The 23,431-nt window shown below is 33.4% G+C and overlaps 1 protein-coding gene and 1 pseudogene across 3 annotated transcripts in view; one reads left to right on the top strand and one right to left on the bottom strand.

Annotated features, from left to right (window-relative positions):
- The window catches only part of LOC146997269 (cullin-5-like), a 572,661-nt pseudogene that overhangs the window by 398,839 nt on the left and 150,391 nt on the right, over positions 1-23,431 (bottom strand). The gene's annotated exons all lie outside the window — the stretch shown is intronic.
- LOC146997271 (uncharacterized) overlaps positions 17,901-23,431 on the top strand; it is a 45,447-nt gene continuing 39,916 nt past the window's right edge. The window contains exon 1 of one of the 2 annotated variants that reach the window (XR_015040946.1): positions 17,901-18,579. The gene's annotated coding sequence lies outside the window, so the exon portion shown is untranslated. The remainder of the gene's footprint in view (positions 18,580-23,431) is intronic. The other variant, XM_085816291.1, reaches the window with a different exon arrangement.

Raw genomic sequence — 23,431 nt, 5'->3', positions numbered from 1 at the left:
AACCTGTTTCCATGTCACATGTATTGCATAAAGAAATGTGAAATTTGAAGAACTAATTTTCCTAAATATTTAATACTCGAATCCGTATAAGTTGCATGCATTTGTTTTAGTAAAGTGTTATGACAGATTTTTTTAAGAGCTGTCGGAGACAAATGATAATATTCCTCGACAGTAATGAACGAGAATACCATGCATTTGTTCAAAAACAGAAACGAAGTATTTGTGAGATTTATTCAACATCCAAGTCTTAATTTTAACAGTTTTATATTATTTTTCTCTACTAGCCAGGTATAGTTTAAGTGTCTCAATTGGGTATCAAAACGCGTGTGTGAAAACACTGATCTGCACTTTGTTACTAGATATTTTTTCCTTAAATTTAGTTTTTTATATATCAAGGTGTCTGTAGTCAATGTGTATATTGTATTAATTCGGGAAGTTCCCTGATTCTTTAAACATGAGTATACAAGCAGCAGTGAAAGTAAAAAATAATTATGAAAACCAAATAGTCTATAACGATTTTAATGCCAAGTCATAAATAATCAAATGAATAACTTCAAATTTCTGAATTTGTTTAATATCACAATTTTCAGTTCCGGTTTTGGTGAGAATCGAAATAATATAAATTTGAATTCAAAATCATGAAAATCCTCAGGATTTTCACGATTTTGTTCTTACAAATCCTTGACATGATAAATAGTATCATAATAATGCTAAATAACTGAAGAAAAATGCATTTGCTGGCTCTCTAAGATTACTTGGATGGCCTCTAGGTTCAGACCAATAGCTTTTAAGATTAGTGTTTTTGAGCAGAATGAAACATTAATTTTTAACAGAGTTTTGGTCTAATAGTTCATGGTATCGATCTATTAGACTTTGCTGTATTTTCAGCACAAAGACCATATTCTATTTGTTAATCTGTCACAGCTCAAACAGCACGGTAACCTAATCTGCAAACTATGTTCGCTTGAGATGAGTAAACCTTGTTAGAAAGCTAAACTATTTGTGAAAACTGCATCTAACGTCTATCATTCAAATTTACTTTAACTTGTTGACGAATTTCTGGCCTTAAAAGCTATGTAACTGGAATCAGAAAACAAGTTTGATGAAAAAACAAATAACCCACATAGCACAAAAACATGCCTGGGATATCCCGAAGATGTTGCTCGCGGGGTATGCGCACATCCTCAGGACATCGCGGAATATCTCTCGAACCTCCTAAACACCTCCTCCAGAGTTCTTAGTGTCACATCCCAGTATATCCTCAGGACATCCTAACTAAGTCCCATCGACAGCGTACGGCATGTTATTAGGATATGAACTCTTACTTATTACATCCTCAGGACATCCCACTCACCTCCTAAACACAACCCATTTTATCCAAAAATCATCCTATCTATGTCCCATCAACAGCGTATGGGATGTTGGTAGTATTTAAAGTCCTACTTACTACATCCTCAGGACATCCCACAATATCCCAATTTCCTCCTAAACTCATCTTCCCGAGTGCTTAATGTCACATCCCAGTATATCCTTTGGACATCCTATCTAGGTTCCACCGACAGTGTATGGGATGTTATCAGGATTTTAAATACTAATTACAATATACCTTTGACCTCTTAAATACATACTGTCAACTGCTTAGTGTCACATCCCAGTATATATACAGAGAAAACTTCCAGTGAAAGTATATGAAGGTGTAGTGATGATCTAAAACCTAATTACTTTACACAGATAGTCTCAAATCCTTCTCCTATGGTTACTATCGAAAAATCAGAAATGTTGAAAATATTTATACAACATATTTATGTATTTATGAATCAAAATACATGAGAAATCGCAGTGAGAAAAAGCACTGCTACCTTAATCTGTGATTATATATAACAAATTCAGTGAATTATAGTTAACAAACAGTGAAAATATTTATATTTCTGAAATATTTTATATATAACATTTTCAGTTTCGCATATGTGGCAGCTTGAGATTTTTTTTAAGTATACCAATTTTTTTAAATGTCTAAAAATTTTTGTATTTTCAAGGAAAGCTTATTCTTTCACCTTTAGTATATAAGTAATGGTAATTTACCAGATAAAATTACGTAATGGGGAATACAGAAAAATATCTAACCACTTACTTTTGACTTCAACTGCAGAGAGACTAAACATGTAGTTCAGCTAAATCTGTTATAATAAATATTTATAATAATGCTAAATCCTGCAATAACTATTAATATGACAAATTTTTGTAAACCTATTTATTTGGATGAAAACTAAACACATTCAGAAATTTATGGCACTATATTATGGTTAACAGAGGAAAAACACTTTTCAAAATTCAAAATAGTTTTTATAAATCCAATTTATCACATTTTCCTTAAATTCCTGAAAAATAATCTTATATCCATGTAAAAGAGGAATATGTATTCATCTGTATATAAAAACTCTAAATACTGGAGTTAAACTGGAGCTTAGCCATTGCCAAAAATAAATAAAATGCAATTACTACATGTGAATATAATTCATAATTAAATTTAAACAAATCACTATTAGAATGCAAATTAAAGGAAGCTTTTAAAATATTTTAACATATAGTACCTATAAACAGAGTAGCCATTATTTGTGTTGTATCATAAATTATAATACGACGTTTAGCTTAAGAGAGCTTCTCCTGACGCATGCGCCGTTCGCGTTTATCCGCGCGGTGTATGATGACGTAACTGTTTATTACGTATGTATGTATATGTATACCATTCTTACTTCTTCGCCCTTTTTTCTCTGCTGTATGCAACTATGTTTAAGTTAATCTCTGTCATTAAAAATGTTCATTGATATTACAATCTATTTAGGCTCATTTATTTCTTCAATTTGACTATTCGATTATAGTAAAATAAACATGGGGTATGCCTTTTAAATTTTTTATGTCAGAAATTAAACTCAACCTACCAGCTGAACCATATGAGCAGTTGTATCAGTCAGCCACTGGTAGGTAACCTAAATAACGAATCAACATATAAAGTTGCCAAAATAAGGAGAGAAACAAAATTATGATAATCACATCTTACCTAATCATAAAATTTAATGTGTAGGCAAGTCTAAAAAGAGTGAGAAGGAATTTATTTTGCAACACAAAGTAAAGTTGTCTTGCAGGAGCAAAAAAACTTGTCTCATGAGATAGTAAAAAATAATTAACTGTATCTGGTAACATTTATCTGACAACACATAAGTAATTGTTAACTACGTGCAGAAAATAAAATCTGGTCATGATAAGCAAAATGCAATTTTAAACTTTTGAGTTTAACTGCAGAAATCTACGAAAGACGTATATTTTATGTTGTAGCAGTAGTAAATCAAGATGCGGCTAATCTTTACTGTATGGTACACCTTGTTTTTTGTCTGAAAAAATCGCGAAGTGGTATTGGTTGTTCGTGAAATCTGGAAGCCCATTGCGACAAATAAGTTTTTCCGTTATTGTAATGTTGATAATGTTGGCGAAAATAGCCTTTGAAAAAAATAAGTTTTTGTCAATATAAAGGGGTTATTTCTGGAAATATTGCCAACGTGTTGTGATAAATTTAGTTTTGGGCTACATTTTGTAATAGTAACCCTTTTGTACGGACCCGTGTTTTTGGTTCTTACCATTCTTTTTAATTGCTATGTTTGGTTGCACGTAAGTGGTATGGTCTTGTATTTTGAACTTGCTATTATTTTGGTGTGGGTACCATCGTTTGAGTATGTCTGAGGTGAATAACAGACGATGAATTTAATTGAATTGCTTATCTGGAGGATGGAGGAAATGGTGGTGGAAAGCCTAAACGTATGCATGTGAAAAAAAAGGTATGTTAAAAAAATGACGCTTCATTTATTTATTCGTCTCTGTGTGTTAATTTTTCTTTTTGTTGTTTAATATTTTTATGTTAGAAAATATGTATTTTTGGTAACTTATTCCTCTCTGTTTTTGTATTTTTGGTTGTCTCTGTGTGTTAAGACAGTGGCGAATATTTTCTTGTAAACATGATATTTTTAACTTTCTGGTTTTCTTAAAGTGAAAATAGATCAATGTGTACATGTGCAAAGTTAAGGCAGTGCACAATACCTAGTTTGTGCAGTTTTCTGTTTTTTTTTTTTAAGTTAAAATAGGTCGATGTGTACATGGACACCAAGTTTGTGTATGTCTTTGACTTCTTATTTTGGTTTTGTGTAACGGCAATCTTGAAATTTGTGCCGATTCTTCCAGGTGACGATCTTGATATAAAATAAGAAACGATTTGCCAAGGGTTACCGTAGAGTAAATTTTTACCAAAGATGTTCTACCATAATCACCATTTCAGTGGTTTAAACACTAGTGGAACAGTATTCAGAGATGAAGATTTCAGTTTTGTTTACACAGCATGATGGTTTAGGCACTCCAGCCGTTACGGTGAACAAGATTATAATAAACATAGCCAAAACAATTATCTATAAATATCGACGTATAAAACTGCATGAACTAATATATTTCTTATGCTAGTATGTACAGAATCCTTAATCGAAGTGAAAATGAGAAGACTGTGCCTGACTTACGTGATTACAAACTTACTCTGAGCCGTTTTTCTGTGACTCTTTTACTGTGTAGAGCTGTATAGAGATTTAGAATTAATCAGTAAAGGCTTGCAACGTAATAACGTCACAAGAGGCTTTTTTCTCGACAAAGCTAAGACTTTCGATCGTGTTTGGCTGGGTGCTCTTATTTACAATTTACACATTTCGGGGCTCCAAGAGTACATTAAACACATAATTAAATGCTGCATGACAGGTAGACACTTTGTCTTTCGTGTCACAGGAATTCTCTCTACACCTAAACTTTTCCTTGCAGGCGTCCCCCAGGGAAGTCTTCGCGGACCTATACTTTTTAATATATACGTGAATGACATACCCACTCTGAACAACACAAAACTCGCAATGTATGCTGATGACACTGTGATCCTTACACAAGGCCGGCTATACAACAGCTACAAAACCACATACATGCATTAGAGACTTGACTCATCAGATGGAAAATTAAGGTTAATGTGGAAAAGACTCAGGCAATCCTGTTAACAAAAAAGGAGAAGTTCAATAAAAACCTACATTTCTACGGAGTGTCAATTCCCTGGTACAGGCAAGTCCGACCAGGCCCGGTCGTTACAAAAACATAATACAAAAATTTCACCCTTTGGTGAAATTTATCGAACTTCTTAGTAGCTGAGTTTAAGGTCAGGTACATGTCATTCACAATCATTTCCGGAATTTATCCCTCCATCTTTTCTCAGAAACTGAGTAGCCGGGCTTCCCAGGCCCGAGACCCTCGCTAGCATTGTCATTTAAAAATGTGAAAGATGTCAGGCAGTTGCAAAAATGTCACGCTATTTGATTTATGACGATGAAATGAAAAGATTACAGAAACTATTAGCCGAAATGTTGACTGATGAAGATTCAGTTAATGAAGAAGACGAAGAAATAATTGATGAAGAACAGTTTAGTGATCACCAATCGAATTCTGAAGAGACATTAGATTCAAGCGATGAATCTAGTAATGAATTCAGCATTTCTGTTTCCGTGAATTGATATCTTGTCAAAGATAGCCATCAAATTTGAAAGGTAGAGAGCTGCTCGACACAAGAATATTACAGAAATCAGATCATTTATCTGTCTTCTTTGTTTTGGAGAATTTTGTTTTAAAATAGAAGGCTTCTCACGTAAATGTTGCGAAGTTTGGGCGACTGACGGGACAGGGCTTGACATTTTTCATCGAACAGTGTCTCATAAACGTTTTTTAATCCTAATGAGATGTTTGGGATTTGATGACCTAAGAGATCGTCCTTCTAGAAGAGAAATGGATAAACTGGCTCCGGTAAGAAATGATTTTGAAAAGTTCGTTAAAAATGCTGGCGAATACATCACAACTGACGAAAAATTAGGACCTTTTATAAGAAGATGCTCCTTTCTTCAATACATTCCAAGTAAACCTGCAAAATATGGAATTAAAGTTTTTGCTGTTTTTGATGCAAGGACATTTTGTACTTCAAATCTTGAAATTCATGCAGGAACACAACCCAAACGGTCGTGCAGCTCAGAAAATGGTCTTGATAAAGTAGTCAAGAGGTTTAGAGAGCCTATTTTGAATCCAGGGCGCAACCGTACCGTGTACAACTGGTTTACCAGTTATACCTTGGTAAAGAATCACCTTGAAAAGAAAATTACGCTCGTGGGAACTATCAGAAAAAATAAAAAAGAACTGCCAATATATTTTACTTGTGGCAGAAAAAGAGAAGTTTGATCATCATTATTTGGATTTCAAAGAAATATGACATTAGTTTCCTACACACCAAACAAAAATAAATGCGTTGTTCTATTGTCCACCATGCATAATGACAGAGCCATCGATGTTTCGACTGGAGAAGCAAATAAAAAAAACAGAAATTATGACTTTTAATGATTTAACAAAGGGTGCTATAGATGTAGTAACCATTTATAGTACTGCTAGAATTAGCAACAGATGACCAATGGCAGTATTCTTTAGTATGTTCAACATTGCAGCTATGAATACTAGAATATTATTGTTATCTTCGAGGACGCCAGTAGTGCAATATAGAAAACGAAGTTTATTTATCAAAGAATTTGCATTAGAACTTTTCAAGGATCACATTCAAGAAAGAAGCTCGCAGCAAAATTTCCACGCGAATTGAGTGAAAAATGAAATTGCAGATATAGGGAAAATTGGGAAGGACACTCGCCAAAAAAACAGGAGTGTTCTAGGGAAAGATGCCATATATGTAATAGCGTAAAGGACCGAAAACCACAAATTTGCTGCGCTAAGTGAGAGAAAAATGTTTGCGGTAAACACAGCGCGATTTTTTGCAAAAAAAATGTGAAATGTAAGTTTTTTTTTGAAAATATTTCTGTAAAAATTTAATATTACATAAATTAGTATTAAATTTCGTTTGCTCACAAAAAGAAATCAGTCTGATTTTTTCTGTTAATGATAAATAATTTCAATCTTAAAAGTGTATTAAAATACAATTTTTTTAGAATTATTAAATTCAAAGTATATTTTTATATTTTATATACTTTTTATTATTTAATTTTTTTCTTCGATTACACAAACAATTTTATTTTTATTTCGTTAAGAAATAACGTTTCGGACCTACGGAGCCCGACGCGCGTCCTCGCGTAGCTAAAAGCAGCGCGCGTCTTCGCGGGTTAACAGCGTGAAATAGCATTCTTTCTATAGACAACAAGTTACTCATTTAACAAGTCCCTTCTACGTCCAATATTGCCTTATGCTTGCTCTGTTTGGGCTTATTCTAGTTGATCCTTAAGGAAGAAATTGAAAACTGCACAAAACGGGGTTTTGAGACAAATTAGTAATGTTTTATGGTAGCTTCGGATTTACAGATTTGCATGCTGAACTGAAAATTGACCACATTTTAACCTTTTACTATCGCCTTGCTAAGAAATTCTATAAAGACATAGAGTTTATTAACAACACTGCAATTAAAATTTATGATTACGACGCAAATGATCAATGTAATATCAAAAGTCCTATGGCCGTTCTTAGTTACACTCTTGATTAAGCTTAACTGCACCATGGCTACCTTATATATAGTATGATTTTGTATTGTATGTAACTGTTTACTTTTAACTTGAGCTCCTTACTTAATTTATTCTATGATTATGATCACATTTTTAATAATGCTGACTGGGTCTTGTATTTACCAAATGTTTGCTTGACAATTTTCATGTGTTCATTTATTATTGTTCCCAATGGCTCGACGGAGTTTGCAGCTTTTCTGGACAGCATTTTCATCACCGAATCATGTATGCGTGTTACAAATATTCATCAAGTCATTTATTAAGGCCATTATAAATAATTATTTGAAAAAAAACCCTTAAGATATCCTGGGCATATTTATATAATACTATAAGTTGTAACTTTGTATTGTACCCGAAGTGGCATATTTTCATTTGTGGATAGGGTCTAAGACCCAGGCACCCCGGTGCTACACCATCACTCGTTGCGTAATCTGTTAAAAGATGCCTAACACTCACAAAGACCTCACAAAAACTGAGTACTATCAGCCCTCTTTTCGATGCGAGCAAAATTTTGAAAAGGTTATCCATGCCAGAATACATCCTTTTTTGACAGATTTCCCGCACAGCAATTTGGCTTTAGAAAAAATCTCTGTGACGAAGCAGTTGGTGCGTCTGACAGAATTTATTAGAGGTGCCTTTAATAATAAACAATGTGTTGTCTTAGTCATGATAAACGTGGCTAAAGTGTTCGATAGCGTCGGCCCGAGGGTTAATTTTCAGGCTTATTTAAGCTCGAGTTCTCTAGGGAATTAACCCTAATTGTGAGTTTATTTATCACTGAGAACATTTCATATCTGCATTTCATATACTTTGAACAGGAAGCAGGTGTGCACTAATGATGGTCAGAGTTCAGTTTGATGTCCCATATTGTGCACTACTACATATTTGAAAAGATAAAATTATTTTATTAACAAAGGCAAATATTGTGTGTAATATATCCAATTTGTACAGAGTAGAATTTGTAAAGTGTAGGACTATGTACAAAGCAGAATGTTTTAAACAGTGTAAGAATACAAGTAATCCTTTAAACTGTCCTGAGTCACAAACCACTAATAAACCTTTTCCCGCTAATCTGATAAAATTAATTTCTAAAATATAGGAAAACTCATACGCATGAAAGTGTTTGTGGAGAGAGGAGATTTTTCAATTATATGCTGTCACAGGGGGTGATTAATAGTTATTAAATTCATTTTATCGCTTAGGCTGTGAAGCAGATATTGTTAAAATGTTTGCATGTCAGTTTAAACTTGTGTTCATTTCTCATATTAAGCAGTATCATGAATGAATAACTTTATTTACCAGTCGACAATGCAAGTTTTTAATTTTCTGCATTCTTTTTTCAACGGTTTTATTGGAACGTTTTTATTATGTAAAAGGCTAAAACACTTGTCTGACGCCCACACTTCACTGAAGATTAACATTTATTTGCATTCTTTCCTATCGGATTTCACAAACAGAAAATCAGTTACTGTTCTTTTTAATTTCACGGTGGTTTAATTCTTCTACTCCAACTTAACGTTTATCAAAACTACGTGATGATGCAATAAATCGAATCGATGCGATCGAAGCCAACTCTACATCAATGGCATTCCTTTAAAAGAAATTCTCAATTATTAAACCTATGATTCTATGCCCGGATTTACATTAACATGCTCTCGTTTGATATTTTATTACAAATACTTAATTTTCACTTGTAATTAATAATTAAAATTTTGCCTCAATGTATAGCTTAATGCCTTAATGTTTGACTATCATATGGGAGTGTCTACTCTAGATTATGTATCCTGACGGGTTTCCAAATATCAACCACCTGCCTTTTAAACTGGTAGTTTTCATCTATCACATTTATCTCGCATTTAGTTCTCAATTTTTCGCACTACTTATAAAACTCGGAATTAAAGCATGTTTACTTTCATTATCGGAATTCGAACATTCGTCAGTTGTCTCGTACCATCTTTCAAGCTTGTTATTTAAACTACAATTAAATTCCTGTGTTTACTTCCACCAAGCATAATCATCCTATAAGCCACGCCTCTCCGCTATGTTGGGTTACCAGCCCGAACATAACTTTGCATTACGCTGTGTCGGCGAAGCGGTTATCGTTTGTAATTTCAATTTTACACCATCGCTTAAGCTGCAGAGGGCAACACAAAGAACTGTGATATAGCATGACCGACTCATCCGCGACCATGATCGCAAACACGCATGCGCATTTCGGACCGAATTATTCTCAAAATAGGGTGAAAGGATGGGGACTTTCTTTCCCTCCAGCATAGCTTTTCCGGAGATGAGAAGACCTTTCACGTCGCAGCAAGTAATACCACCCCTTTTGGACGAGTCTATGTGTTTTGGCACAATGCCAACCAGGGTTGCGCTTGAGAGGGTGATCGATTCATAACAGGCATCCTAGATTTATTATTATGTTAACGAAACTAGTAGTCTCTACAAAACATTACTACTTGTTTATTACTCACCAGATTTCTCGTACACTTTTACGTTAGAACAATTCAGCTAGTGTTACGATTTTAATATTACGTGGCCGTATCTTCTCTTTTTTTAATCAAATTGCGTTGTCTCTTGAGGCGAAGCGGTGTTTATATAAAGTGTGGCATTACAGCACTCCTGTCTACATCTCGAAACGTCAGTATGTATGTGAGGCGGTTCTATAACTTTCATCCAAGAGGGAAGCTAGAATTCTTGCACATGCGATTTTCCCGTCTATTTTTCCATCGCTAACGTTTAAAAAATTTTCAATGCTACGACAATTTTCCAAAGAATATACACAGACGTCTTTGCCTTTTCAGGGCCAACTCAACAGCTCTTCTCGAAACAATCGGATACACTAGCCCGTATCGGATTGTTTGTGGAAAGAACCAAACAATGTTTACCCAGCGAAAACGTTTGTACTCGTTTTCGTAAAACATACATACACACAAAGACACTACTTGTGTTTTTTTCTTTTCCCTCTGCTGAAGATTTTCCCTTGCTGAAGGTTTACTTGAAACATATGATTTAAAGTTTCCAATAATAAATGCTTTTTATGTTTATAACAACTTTTAGATGTTTAATGTAGATGGGATGTATCTGATTTTAAACTGCTGTAACTGTTAATATAATTTCACGGATGTCAATTTACTAAACTGCTTAGAAAGTTACTTATAACTCCACCGACTTGAAATGTAGCAACTAATTTGGGACAAAATTTTCGACCTAAACGTAACAACTAATTTGGGACGGATGGAGTATAATTCAACATTTTGTTTTAATTCCTTTTAAGAAATTTCGTCATCACGAATTATAAAGATATCATATTAAAAAATCACTGTTTTCAAAAAGGCTTTTAACGTAATAATATTAAGAATAATAAATAGAAAAACGATTGGGATGACAAGCCAAATCTTCTTTCCAAGAATTTTGAATATAAATATATTAATTTCAATTAAAATACTTTTAATATATTTTAAAAGTGTAAAATGAGGTTAAATATTTTGAAATACTTTAATTTCCTGTAAAATTGCCTTTATTAAAATTCTACTATTAGCTCACACTCTGCCTATATCTTGTTCGAATTTCCAATCGTTCATAAAATACTCAAGTTTATCCACTCGAGTTCAAATACAATTTTTTAAACTTGTAATGTATGACACTTGATATTAATATAAGGTATTTTCTCCCTCCTTCTAGAATGCCTTCATGGTGTAACGGTTAGTACAATTGGCTCGTATTCGAAAGATCCAGGCTCGAGTCTCGAAGAGGGCATTGCTTATTTTTCCTTTCTCCCGCATATATATATATATATATATATATATATATATAATAATTTATTTCCTAAACAGTATTGATTAATTGATTATATTATCTCCTAAGTTTAATTAAAGTAGAATTATTTTAAAAGCGTGCATCCATACTGGTAAGTTATATTTTGAAAGATGTTTTGAAGTAATTTGAAAGCAAAATGTTAATAATGTTTTAACGGGGACTGGAGTTAAATCATCATGAAGAATAAAATTTCAATTGTAAAAGGAAAAATTAAAACATGTAATCATTGTCATTGATCGGAAATTAGTTGACTTTTCAAGGGGAACAAACCAACTCCCGTTCAATGAACAATAATTGATAAAAATACGTAAATACGAAAGTGTTTCGTCTTTACTCGAGTTATAAGTTAAAGGCAAACCGGCAATTCTAGTCAGGCCAAATATTTCCGCGAATAGAAGGAATTATGAACCAATGCTGATATTCAAAGAACTTATTCTTATGAAGCATTTTAGTCAATTCAATTTGGAGTAAAAATCAATTACTGTAGAGAAATCCTATTTAACTCGAGTAATCGTCCCCGACACTTTCATGTTTATGCATTTGAGTACCATATTATTTGTAGAAATTAAACATTGGAAATTGTCATTATGAAATCGAATTCAAAGTAAAGTTGAAATAAACATAGAAGATTATAAAAAAAGATAAATAATGCAAAATTTGTAAAAACAAATCAAAGACAATATAAAAATAATATAAAAAATAATATAGAAAATAATATATAATAAGAACAGTGAATGTACAGGAAGATATAAAGGCCAGAAAAGGTATTAAGTAACTTACATTCTTTCTAGTGGGGGAGTTGGCAAAGTGTTCTCTTCGTGTCTGACTCAGAAGTGTAGGGTGTCCGAAAATTCTTAACGGCAGTAGGGGCTTTGAATATTATCAGTCGGTAAAACTTGAAGCAATTTATGGTAGTGGGTGGGACTTGGAATTCTTGAGGGATGTATTTTGTGGAGTTCTTATCTGAGAGACACCATCTGTTAAGATTTTTTTGAAAATACTAGTGAATGGAAATTAATTAATTTCTGGCTAATTGTCGTGTCGCAATGATTAAGAATTTAAGAAAGGAAAAAAGCATTTTCACTGTCCAAGAGCTAATAGACAGTTACTTAATACCTTTTCTGGCCTTTATATCTTCATGTACATTCACTGATCTTATTTATATTATTTTCTATATTATTTTTTATATTATTTTTATATTGTCTTTGATTTGTTTTTACAAATTTTGCATTATTTATCTTTTTTTATAATCTTCTATGTTTATTTCAACTTTACTTTGAATTCGATTTCATAATGACAATTTCCAATGTTTAATTTCTACAAATAATATAGTACTCAAATGCATAAACATCAAAGTGTCGGGGACGATTACTCGAGTTAAATAGGATTTCTCTACAGTAATTGATTTTTACTCCAAATTGAATTGACTAAAATGCTTCATAAGAATAAGTTCTTTCAATATCAGCATTGGTTCATAATTCCTTCTATTCGCGGAAATATTTGGCCTGACTAGAATTGCCGGTTTGGCTTTAACTTATAACTCGAGTAAAGACGAAACGGTTACAGCCGAAAACATCGCGGCAAAAACATCGCGGACGAAAACATCGCGGAGAAAACAACGCAAGGCGAAAACATCGTGGGAGAAAACATCGCAGTTCTAAAACATCGTGGTACAAAACATCGTCGTCGAAAATAAAGCGGTTCAAAAACTTCGCAGTTTAAAAATATCGCCGTCGAAAATATCGTGGTAAGAAATAAAGTATCTATTAATCATCGCATGACGATAACATCGCAGACATGCTTTTTTCAGGCTTTAATAACTGTAAATGGATATTCCCATAATGATTTGTGAGCGCAAGTGATGTAAGGAAGGATAATTTTTACTTTCACATTTTTTTATTAACTAATAAATTTTTGCTGAAAAAATAAGAAGGAAACTTAAGCATAGAAAATTAAATGCAACTTAATAGATTATACTTTTTATGAAAAATTACCTGTAAAATCTTTATTAAAAATAATTTATTATGGTCTTTGTTAGTTAACTATGTCGATTTAAAATTCTATTAAGTGCTATAAGTTGCATTAATTTTCTATACTTAAGTTTCCTTTTTATTTTCTCAGCAAAAATGTATTAATAAAAAATATGAAAGTAAAAATTATCCTTCTTACCCTCTTGCGCTCACGAATCATTATGGGAATATCCATTTACAGTTATTAAAGCATGTCTGAAAAAAGCATGTCTGCGATGTTATCGTCATGCGATGATTTGTAGATACTTTATTTTTTATCACGATATTTTCGACGACTATGTTTTTAAATTGCGAAGTTTTTGAACCGCTTTATTTTCGACGACGATATTTTGCACCACGATGTTTTAGAACTGCGATGTTTTTCTCTTTGCGATGTGTTCTCCCACGATGTTTTGTAGCACGACGTTTTCGCCTTGCGTTGTTTTCTCCGCGATGTTGTCGGCGGACACCAGACGAAACACTTTCGTATTTACGTATTTTTATCAATTATTGTTCATTGAACGGGAGTTGGTTTGATTCCCTTGAAAAGTCAACTAATTTTCGATCAATGACAATGATTACATGTTTTAATTTTCCTTTTACAATTGAAATTTTATTCTTCGTGATGATTTAACTCCAGTCCCCGTTAAAACATTATTAACATTTTGCTTTCAAATTACTTCAAAACATCTTTCAAAATATAACTTACCAGTATTAACCAGTAACTTACCAGTTATAACTTACCAGTTTTTAGAATTAAAATAAGCAGTGTGGCCAGTATTCCCTTTCACCTCCCTTTGTCACACTGATACAAAGGCACTTCCATTTCTTGCGTAAATATAAAAACAAAGATACACATACATGTATATGTATGTGTATCTTTGTATACCTATATACAGTATAGATTCACACTTTTAAAATAATTCTACTTTAATTAAACTCGGGAGATAATATAATCAATTAATCAATACTGTTTAGGAAATAAATTATTATTAACTAACTTTGCAGCAATTGCGCAAGTAATAATAACTTGTATTCGCACTAAATGGATTTAAGATCATACAACATTATATATATATATATATAAAACCTAATGACTCTACAGTAAGAACTAAAGATTCGTATAAAATTCTATATAGAGTATAAAATTCTAAATTTAAATCAAGTTGGCTCAGTCTAGACCAGTGATTCTCACCAGCTTTTTCCCCATATACCCTTTCCACCATTGCTAAATGATCATTCAACCTCTCCTTCCCAAAACTTGAAAAGTAGATATGTGTTTGTTTAAATACGGATTATTTTTTAAGTAAATTAAACAAGTATCAAACATGTTGGTAAATACCAAAATTTGAATAAATGTTCTTTTTTGTATTCATAAACTAAATCTAAATACTTAATACGTAAAGAAAAGGTGGACTAAATTACTCTCTGAAACTTTGAAATTCCCCTTAGGGCTATTCCTCCTGATTGAGGACCCATAGTCTAGCCAGAATTCGTTTTTAATAGTGACTAAATATACAGATAATTTAATTTGTCCCACTTTTCTTATACTAACTTTTGTCACAGAAACTTCGGATTACGTGCATGTTTTTTGAAAATAAAAGACACAAATTTAAAAAAAAATATATGTTTAAAATTTGATGTTGAATTCAAAAACAGTTATTTGGTAGCCAGACCTAATAAACCTAAGAGATCAAATTTGAAGTACACCTTACTTGTTCTTACTAACTTCTGCTTAATGAATTAGAATTATTCTTAGAAAAGAACCTGAAAAACTGGTGAAACATTTCATGCTAGAAAACAAGATATTAGAAACTTTGAACTCATTCAATAGAAGAAAAAAGTTATTCAAAACGTAACTCCATAACAAAACATTTTTTTTCTACTTGATCGTCAACACATGAGGCTTTTAAGAAATACCTCCTACAAGATATGTGGCCACTATTTCTGTGCTGTCAGAATATGAAATTCGTATAAGGAAATCAATGCACTTCGAGGAGAAGAAAATGACCTTAATTTGATAGTTTTTCTACCTAATAAATTTTTACATGTTATGAGTTTCTTTTTCTTAATCTAGGCGAAATAATATTCAACACATAATAACAGCATAAAACCCACAAAAGAAATGTTCCAGTGAATTTTCAGTTTCTAAATGCTGTTTAAATTTGCTTCAATCAAAGTTTTTGTATATAAATAATTACGGTAAATTGAAATGAACTGTTTTTTAAGCGTTTACAGTTAATCGAGTAATATAATATTTTTATTGAAATAAAAATTATTTTTAATGTGCAAGATTACTTTTCTTACAACGCTGGGCTCATGGTTCTTAAATCCTCTTGTTGCTAAGTTCAGAAACCTGTGTTATTAAAATTATTCGAATAGTTTAACTTTTATTACGGTTTCATATTTTTCATTTTAACTTTCACATGGTTGCGTTTTCAACCATATGAAAGTTAAAATGAAAAATATTACTTGTACGTAAATTTTAATATATGTAATAATTTAATGTTTTTAGAAATAGTTCAGTAGTTTTACTTTTAAACAATGGCTTTGATATAACAAGCATGTTTAATTAGTTCATCAAAAAGTTGTTAGAGACACTATCAAATCAGGAACTAGCATATTTTTCCACTCTGCAGTTTTACTGCAAAAACAGTGAATTATCCCTTTAAAAATGGTTAAAAAATATTTAATTCCTTTCATTTTCCAATTATTGAAATTTTTAAAATAATTGAAATTCTAACTAAATCCTTAGACAAAAGGTTATTCAAGAACTATACTAAAGAAATGTAAGAAAGGGGTTAACTTCAGTTACAAGCGGAATTTCAGATAATGTTATTTTCTAGTAGGTAACTAACAAAAAACATTTAAAATCCTCTTTAATTGTTCTCCTGCCACACCCTCCCTTCTGAGGCCTTCTTTGGCGCCCCAGGTTCCATAGGGAATAAAGCAATTAAGCAAGGCTCTCCTCTCTTTAACTGCTTTTTCACACAGCTGGGGGCAAAAGAAAAGGAAGGCAATGGTTTCCTGCCTGAATAGCCAGCGGCCAGTTAGAAAACTACATGACAAAAGCCCACAAGACGAATGCCCACTTAAAACCAGCACACATTTTCAGGAAATCCAAAATAACTATGACTTCCTGAAAAATTTTACGAGTAATTATTATGATTAAAAAAATTAAATTTCAAGTGGGAATGAAATTAATTTATGTAAAATCCAAGTTGTCAAAATTTAACTGGATTATTTGAAACCATGCTTTTTATTCACCATTAAAACGGTGTTTGCGCTTAATCATAATAGAATACTGTACTTTTATTTTTTTTCGTTAAAATGAAAGTTCGGCTTTAATTCTCCATATTAAATTCATATAATGCAAAATTTTCTGTAGTGTTAAATTATTCATAAATTATTCTCTGTATATGATGAAAATTTACATACATATTATACTCCTTATAATTTTGTAGAATTAAAATAAGCTGTGTGGCCAGTATTCCCTTTCACCTCCCTTTGTCACACTTATACAAAGGCACTTCCATTTCTTGCGTAAATATAAAAACAAAGATACATACATGTATATGTTTTTAATTATATTATTTTGATTGACTCTCTGTACTATATATATATATATACGAATTTAATTCAGCCGGAGACGAAAATGAAATGTGTTCCGCTACTTAAATTTATTGTTCAATTATTTCTTATTCATTTATTTTTTATTTTATCTCTATTCATGACGTATATATCGGTGTGGGTTTTTGTTAGTGTGGACTTTTATCAGCGTGCCCTTCTATCTATGTGGGCTTTTATCTGTGTGGGCTTTCATCAATGTGCGCTTTCATCGGTGTGGGTATTAGTCGCGTGGGCAATTATCCCAGTGGGGTCATTTTTGTGGGCTTTTGTCGTGTGCACTTTCGTCCTTTTGTCTGGTCACCGCATGGACTTTATGTATTTCCTTCACAATGCATTTTGCTGTGAAATGACAAACATTGTACAGTTAATAATTAAAAATAAAAGTATGTTTTGACTAACAAAACTAAAGAAAGGAATATTTATACATGATTAATAAAAATTAATTATTCATGTAATATTATATCTAGAGTAAGGTACCATCCTTATACTCATTATTGGAATTGTCGTATATTGATACTTTGATACCCCCCTTACTTTGTTTAAAAATTTGAAATTAGATTCCATTTACTCAAAAACCAGTATTATATTTATTTGTTCCATCTGCTTAGTTACACTTAAGTGCTTAAAGTTCTAGTCATTGTACAAGGCATATATAATAAATATGTTTTTCTCCTATCTAAAATATCTATTTGTAAAATATCTTTTGAAGTAAATCTTTTAATTATAATAATGATTAATCTTTTATGTGGTAAGATTATGTAAATTATGTATGGATATTAGATTTAAGTGACTGAAATTTAAAAATTTCAATGGGAAAGTGGTGTTTACTTGGAATATTCCCATGATTCTCGAGTTACCTGGAGTCTTGTTAGACAACAATGCTGCATAAATGTACTAGACCGTTTGGCAGATGAAGCTACTATGTATTTTTCTGCATTGCATGGAAAATAGAGGTGTGTTCTTATACCTGTTACCCATCATCTGGCTTGTAAGTATGAATAAAATATTAAGATACTTATTTATTGATCTATTATTTATTGAAAAATATTTTTATGATATAAATCCAGATGTATTGCATAGTTACAAGAACTATCTATTAGTTTTCATGTTAGTTCTAAGCTTTATTGTAAATTTTATTTTTTTTACTTTGAAAAAGAATAATTGTGATGAAATATTATATTCTGGACGATTATATATCTCTAAACCACAGAATTTCTAGCAGCAATTTGCCATCAGTGTCAACATTAAAAAATCATTATACTGAATAATTCACCTTATAGCTGTAAACTGCTAATATTTTGATACAATTGGACATATTATTTTAGGATATGTCTCTTAATCTTCTCTTAACTCGTTCCATACTCAAATCATCCCCTTAGAAGCTAAGATTGAGAATACTCGTCTCCTCAAGCAACAATTGGATGCTGTACGAGTCGCATCGGACATGGACCAGCATACACCTCTTACGGCAAAAGCAAACTGTGATACATTGAAAGTACTGGAGCCCCTTAAGGGTAAGTGTGTTTTTAAATATCTCAGTATGCTAAAAAAACCCTTAGATAGCCTTGCTAATGCTTTTAATGATAATTTTAAGTTAAATATAAAAAGAAAACAACATGAAATCTCGGATAATTCAAACGCTAATTCTAACCACGAGGATGGTAAGCCTATAAGGCATACATACGTATAGTATATTTTTCAGTTGCAATACCTTATTACCACTGAGAATTTTTTGCGATTCCCAGGACGCCATAATACAGTCAAAAAGTCATTAATTCAGACACCCATACTCCGGAATGATCTATAATCCGGACCTCAAAGCTACAAACTTTCTGCGCATACGTCGCGTTTACGTGTGCTCATAAGACCTTTACGGCTGTGACTTTGCCTGTGCACATGCGCATAATACGTTTACGCATGCGCGTTTAACGTATAACAGACGGTATAAGCTGAGCTAAAATTATCTAATTCAGTTAATGTTGCAGATTGCGTTGTTCCTTAATCTTCGAATTGGATCAGGCTTATTATTTTTTGCAGACTGTTAGAGCAATTTTATAAAAGTAAGCTTGAACTTTCGATTATGTCAAACAGAATTTCCGATATATATTTACTAATATGTACAGGATCTACAAAGCAAAAGTATGTTTCGAAGTCCATTAAACAAAAAGTGGAATTGCTGCAAAAAATGGAAAAAGGCATATCCTTTGTTTCTTAACCATTCCGAAATCTGTTTATCAATTTCATGCTGCTCTGCGGGGGGGACATCGCAGCGCGCAATGAACTGGAAGTTGATTTGTCAGCACTATCCTTATCTTCAGGGCAAATGTTTTTATTTTATTCGGCTTATAATTCCTTACTAAATGTAGTATTTCATCTCGATGTATTCCGTCTTTGATATGATTTAAATCAAATTCCTTGTCATTATAAATACCACAAGTACACATCAAATAGTTTTCTGGTTGCAATTTTCTAATTTCGACTATGCTTAATGTATGCTTTACGCATGTGCTTGTTGAAAGAAATGTTTAATAAAGTAAACAAATAAATATTAAGCTTTTTTTTGTAAATTTTGATACCCTTTAGATCATAATTGTTCTTTATTTCATAAATAACGGTTTCATATTTTTAATTGTATAATTTCTTCATGCCATCTTACCAGATTTAAATTGATGATCTATAATCCGGAATCGCCAAAGTCCCGACGAGTCCGGATTAACTACTTTTGACTGTATTTACAAAAATTCTGTGGAACCCAATAAGTACTGCGCAAATCCGACACATGCGTGAGTGAAACTGTCAATTTTTTCTTTTGTACACTTGCAGTTTTAGGTCACTACATTTAATTTCTAATTTTAAGACATAGAACAATGTGAACATTTTAAATAAGTAACAGATGAAATGACAGCGTCACGTGCAAAGCAAGAAAAATGAACGTTTCTATTATAAAATGAAGGCGTCGAAACGGATTCATTTTTTTTTCTTTGTCTGTATTGCCATATCTATTTTAAGATGTATTGTATTATGTAAAAATATTTGGTAATTGTAAAAGTATTATAATAAATTAAAGAAATATCAAAACTGCTAAAATTCTAGGCAACCCCCTGCTGCAAGTCCAGCGACTCCAGTTTAAGAAACCCTGGTATAGACAGACAACCCGGCGAAATTACGCCCTAATTGAGATACAGACATAAAACTTATATCAAAATGATGGGGCATGCATTTGCAGTTGAAAGCAGCAAAACGCATCAAAATGGATCATTAACTTTCGAGTCGTGTGATTTTGATGCGGCTTGCTGCTTTCAAAAGCATTTTCCTACAACTTGCATCCTATTTGAGATGCAGATATAAAATTTGTGGAGCATGAAATTGCTATTGAATGCAGGAAACCGCATCAAAATCGGACAATCGGTTCCCGTGTAAAACAGATTTTAAAAAACTGTAATTCTTAGAGATGCATCAAATTTCATTGCCATGAAAAATATATTTCGTCCTCTGGACCCTGAAAACGATACTAATTATGTCCAGAATGCAGTTAACACTGTAAATCAACGAAGCACTTCAAGTCAAAATTTACCTACACCACCACAACCAAAAGTTGTTCCTCCAGTCAAAAATTCTACAATGATATAACCAGGGCAAACAAGTCCACAATACCAATTTTAAATCATATCAAATCCGAAGAACACAGGAAAAGGCCTAAAACCATCCTCAGAGACATACAATAAAGGTTTTTGATAAACGTTTAATTACTGTAAAGGCCCTTATTTTTGCAGGCCGTAATTTTCACAAAAATGAATATATCGGTGATTTCGCGAGTTGAAAATTTCACGAATTTTATATGAACAGAACAGAAAGTTGAAAAATTTTAAAAGTACTTAAGTAAAGTTGGGGGGGGAAAAAAAGTATTTCGCAAAGCTTTGATTTTTGCGATTACGACGGGCTCACGAAAATAAGGGCCTTTACACCAGTTTAAAAAAGACCCAAAAAACTAATTAATTATTCTTTAACTAATTATTGTAATATACCTAATTGCCTAGCTTAGCACCAAAAATTGGGAAAATTAAAATTTTTATTCCTATCGCATCACTAATTAATATTGAAGCAGGCTTAATTTAATTTGTCCATCATGTCCTCTAGCCCCTCATTCACTCAGCCATCCCTTTAAATTAGTATGGATTGAAGACAAGAAAGAATTTCAACCAATCACAAAAAATGCTGGTGGAAAAAATTGAAATAAGTGAGAGATGGAGCGCTTAACGAGGATCCTTAAGCGCTCCATCTCTCACTTTGTAATCACAGTTCAACAGCTTTCGGCCATGAAGGCGGTAGCTATCATAATCATACCACACACTCTACAACCAATCACGTTCGTCTCGATCTAGTTACTCAACCGTAAACCACAGAAGGATTTTCCGCCGATTTAATGGCTATATCCAAACTAAACAATAAAATTATCATAGGTAGAGACTTTAACTCACACCACAAAAATCGGAACTGCAGAAATGATAATTCAAATGGTCACATTGTTAATCAATTTGCCTCAACGGCCAACTTTACTGTTGTAGCTCCCTCCTACCCAACATGCTATAGATCTGCAAGCATTATTGAATTTTTCCTGCTAAAAAATATTTATCAACCATCAAGGATAGAAAGATTACGTGAACTATTCTCTGATTATAACCCTGTTTTAATGGAGGTGAATATCAGTAGCTATAGTACATCACACAAAAGAGCCTTTATTATGAACTGGGTAGCTCTAAACAACACTCAGTACCCGTTACCCGCGATACACAGTGAAGACGAGTTAGACGCAGTTATCGAAGATTTTACTAGCACACTTAACCGTGCTCTGAAAAATAGCAAGGCGGTCCCGTTGACTGGTAGGGCCAGAGATCCTGCTATTAGAGAACTTTTAGCTAACAGAAAGAGAGCTAGAAAAATATGGCAGAGGACCAGATGCCCAGAAGTTAAGAGAATTTTAAATCGGCTGAATCAGGAAGTCAGTACACGCACAAAACAAATGGTCTAGATATTTAGAATCACTCTCTACTGATGATCATGTATATGGAAAGCTGCTTCTAGATATAATAGATGCTACACAAATATTCTGCCCCTTAATGGCCCCTCTGGGATCACATACACAGAAACTGAGAAAGCTGAGTCACTAGCTGATCACTACGCTACTCAGTTTTACATTAACATCTCACACCCAGACACAGAACGCACAGTTAGTTACACTAACAATTTATACTTTTCATAACCAAAAACAGACAACATCCGTCTTGCTAAACCTTCGGAAGTTAACACCGCCACCTCCATACCTGTCCCTTTCAATGATGTTCGATCGATTATTGCGGCTTCCCCGCTCTCTCCAGATGAGTATGCGATGAGAATCGCTACTCAGACTGAATCTGCTCTCATCTGTAAAGAGTACTCGTCCCCATTCATTGTCTCTCCAATTCCGGTGTTCCCGGCACCACAGAGAACGCCTTCTCCGATGGGCAGGCGTTAGAGGTACACACCGTACAGGGCGTCGTGCAAACAGACCACCACCCTGCAGTCTTCTGGCCACGGTAAAACGCGATATCTGTCGTCCAGTCGCCTGCGTCGTGTGTCTAGCGATTTCTCCCGCTGTCTGCCGCCTGTTTCTTCTGGCCTGTAAGGCAATATACCGGTCATCTGCAGGTGTGGTTCCTCGTGAACGACCACTACTAAACCCCCGGATAGCTGTTCCTGTAGTTTTAAATTGTCTCCAAAGTCGTGAAACGATGCTGTGAGCAATTCCGATCTCTGCAGCCACACTTGTCACACGGCGGCCTTCCTCCAACTTCCCAATGACCTCGGGTAAAAGCATCCAGATGTCATCTAACAGATTGATTATTCGCCATTTCTCGCCGAGGCAGCAACTCAGTGTGATTTTAACTGCTATACGGTGTGCAATCTCTTTGCCAGAAATACTGATCTTTCACCGAGAACATGCTTTATACAACTCAGACACTCCCCCATTATGTCTACCTGCATATCTGCGCAAGTGCTACCGTAGATCACCTTACTTAATCTCGGGATTGGTCTTTCTGTCCGCTCTGCCTCTTCGTTCAGCTGATATGCTAATTTTTCGACTTCGTCCTTAATTTTTGCACACCAGTGTATTTCACGTGCTATACACAGGATAAGGTACAACCCAGGAACCTGGAAATGATGTGTGTCTTTGTACCCTTCTAAAGGAGTATGGATTGAAAACAGCCTAGGCCTTCCCCGTAGCACACTGTAAATCACACTTCACCCAATAGGATTACTCCTCTGCCAGCCAACAGAAGTTCAACAAGCTCCCGCCTACCACCTGACTACTGAACCATTCAGCCTTGA

This window comes from Stegodyphus dumicola, chromosome 5 (assembly GCF_044657685.1).
Source record: "Stegodyphus dumicola isolate Sdum_Otavi_A_Nest chromosome 5, ASM4465768v1".
Classification (NCBI taxonomy): Eukaryota; Metazoa; Arthropoda; class Arachnida; order Araneae; family Eresidae; genus Stegodyphus; species Stegodyphus dumicola.
Note: the sequence above shows the minus strand (reverse complement) of the source record. Positions and strands in the feature narration are given on the sequence as shown.